General features: G+C 34.2%; 1 long non-coding RNA gene across 1 annotated transcript in view; it reads right to left on the reverse strand.

Annotated features, from left to right (window-relative positions):
* The window catches only part of LOC108373770 (uncharacterized), a 17148-nt gene extending 15084 nt beyond the window's left edge, over positions 1–2064 (reverse strand). The window contains exon 1 of the long non-coding RNA XR_001848991.1: positions 2053–2064. This is a non-coding gene — a long non-coding RNA (uncharacterized LOC108373770). The remainder of the gene's footprint in view (positions 1–2052) is intronic.
* Positions 2065–3167: the final 1103 nt, after the last annotated feature.

Genomic DNA, 3167 nt, shown 5'->3' on the forward strand with positions numbered 1-3167 from the left:
TTTTGGAAAATGGGCGTAGCCACGCCCACTTATGGTTACATGTGTATAACTTGGTAACCGCTGCATACATTTCTTCCAAACTTGGCACAGTTGATGGCACTGGCACAGCATACCAAACGGCCGAAAATTTTTAAAATCTGACAATAACCACGCCCACATCCCATATAACGGTAATTTCGAGAAATACAAAATCTTCGATAAATCAGTAAATATTGAAGCTAATTTATTCAAAATTGATGATTGCAACAATTCTTTACCAAGAAATACGTTTATGACAAAATTTTGGAAAATGGGCGTAGCACCGCCCACTTGTGATCACATATATGTATCTCGCTAACCGTTCTAGCAATTTGTACCAAGCTCGGTATGGTTATTGTGCTTGCCACATAAAAGCAAAACGTTGAAAATTATTGAAATCGGACTAAAATTACGGCCGCTTTTCATATAACGGTATATTTCAGAAATGCTTGAAACTGCAATATTTCGAAATTTAAGGACGCTAATTTACTTAAAATTTATACACCCCGGCTTATCATGTAGCGGTAGCTTTCGGAAAGGTGGAAAACATATATTTAATACTTGCGCCGGGTATTTAATGTTCGGCTCCGCCCGAACTTAGACTTTCTTACTTGTTCTTATATGCAATACTTCGGTTTTGATTCGAAACTGTGGATATATGCATTACTTCCTTTTTCTCATATGCATTATTTCGGTTTTCAACCGAAACTGTGCATATATACTTTATTTCGGTTTTTTTCATATGGATTATTTCGTATGCACAATTTCAGGGTGCTATTGCCAGTTGCATTTAACTTTCGATAACAATCGCTCATAACATCTTGGGCTAGCTTGTGGAACATGGCAACTTTATTTGTACCTACATGAACTCAATTTTTATAAGAGAAAAATTGAATGAATTCAAATAATACATATGTATGTATAGTAACGAGGAAAAAACAAATAAGCATATTCTCGTTGATTGGTAAACAAATAAATGAGATCATTGATAGTAAATTTTGGGAGTACAGGCTTCTAGAGATTGTTTTTTAGTTTGTGTTTTATAAAGAAGACTTAAAACAACGTGTTTTAGTGTTACGAATAGTAATTAAACAAAAAACATTATTTTTAGTAAATTTTCCTTAGCCCGTATACCCAACAAGCTCTCAACCAGTGTACCTTTGAACTTCCGAACAGTATTTTTAACATTTAAATTTGTATGGGATATGTAAACATGTATGTGCATTTAAAATAACACTCGAATATATGCACTTGCAGCATTATCAATTAAAAAAAATAATTTTACTTAATAGCTCTGATCCTGTACTCCATGAACTTACTGGTTTTTACATGAACTTGCAGGACGTTACAGGAAACATGATCGTGTACTCCAAAATCCTGCAAATGAGAGCGATTTTTGGAGAGTGAGTTGTGTAGAGAATGAAATTGCAAGATTTTACCCAAACTTTTTCTTCTGGTAAAATCATGAAAAGTGTCCAGCGACAACTGGTTGACGTTTTTACAGGAAAAATGCCTTTTTGGTTCCCGTACTTTTTGTTCATTTTCACTTTTTACTCATTTCAGAGAGTAATTTTGCTGTTTGAAATTTTTACAGGATTTTACAGGAAAAGTATTGGATCAGAGCTAACCCAATAAACACCAAAAAAATATTTCTCCAACTCCAATTAATAGTTCAAAAGTTGATATCCAACATCATTCTCCAACTCATCCCTAACAGACGCGCAGATACGTAAAAAGTGATAGAGAAACAAATTTTTAATTATGTAGTGAAAAGCTAAAGCTATATAAAGAGAAAAATTACCAGCAAAAAGTAAATAATCTTCAAAGTGTCCTCAAATAATCTCGAAAGAAAATAAAACGCGAAGTGAACCAAGTGGCAAAATTACTGTCGGACTGTATACTGTGAAGTCAATTATTAAGGGTACTCATATATACGCGCAAGTTTCATATTTGGGCAATTGGGCAACTTTGCGCGATGGGTTTCATGAGGACAATTTTATATTTTACGCAATTTCTGACATTTAATTATTTGACTATACTTAATTTATAAAGTTGAACAACTGAAATTCAAATTTGAGTAAATATTTACATCTTACCGCAGTTATTTCGAAAAAGCGTTGACCACAAACCAAAATGAATGTAAACAAATTAGCTGATTGAGGGTTGCACAGCACACTGCGCAAAGTTGTGCTACAAAATTGCCGCGCAAAGTTTCCCTTTTTGTGCAAATGGCTTTCCATACAAATTTTGACTTTTCATTTTCGAGGGTTTTAAAATTGCACAGTTTGCCCAGTTTGCGAGTGTTTTGCGCTTTTAAATGAGTACTCTTATTGCAATAGGATATTGATGAACTACATCAGAGGTTCCCAAACTTTTTCCACCGCGGCACCCTTGTTGTGCTAAAAAAAATTCGCGCACCCCTACTCTTCGAATGTCTACGAAAACAAGAAAACGCTATGCAAATTTTATGCTCTTTTAGCTTTAATTTGAGGACTGAAATTGTTTTTAATGATTTCATTATTTCCTTTAGGTTTATTGGGATCTTTGACAATTTTACCCTGAAATCATTTGACTGAAAGCTTGCTGGTGTATTTGTTTTTTATGTAAGCGTTTGCTGAAAATGCAGTGTCACATAGAAATTAAAAAAAAAGTCACTAGTATTTTTAATGCAATCTTGCCAACAGCAGTGGTTTCTGCATACACTTGCATCCAGCACTGTCTTGGATCCCTTCGTAGTATTTAATATTCAAAGTGCTGACTTCACTGATGTCCAAAGGTTTTCAAAAGCTTAATTTGTCATCCCAGTAGGTTTAATTTTCGGGTCACATGAAAACGGGTTTGTAATCCAGCTGTAGACATCCTCAGAGTCAATGTTAGAAAAATATTCGACAATGGTTTTTTCTAAACCTTCCAAGTGAACACTGGTAATGCGCGTTAACACTAAAAAATTAACTTTTATCAATTTTCTTAACGTTAACTTCGAAGTTACATAATTTTTTCAGATTTAGTTTGTTTATTTATGGAGTTTTCATCCAAATTGCTAGACATTCTAAAATATACATGTGACCAATAAAAAAGCTCGACGTGCAAGAAAAAAACCAAAGATGTATTCTAGCCTCGCAGGCCTCTGTTATCTTCGCAGCGTCATC

Source organism: Rhagoletis zephyria, unplaced genomic scaffold (genome assembly GCF_001687245.7).
Source record: "Rhagoletis zephyria isolate East Lansing unplaced genomic scaffold, Rhagoletis_zephyria_1.1 Rzeph_scaffold_07020, whole genome shotgun sequence".
In the NCBI taxonomy this organism is placed as follows: Eukaryota; Metazoa; Arthropoda; class Insecta; order Diptera; family Tephritidae; genus Rhagoletis; species Rhagoletis zephyria.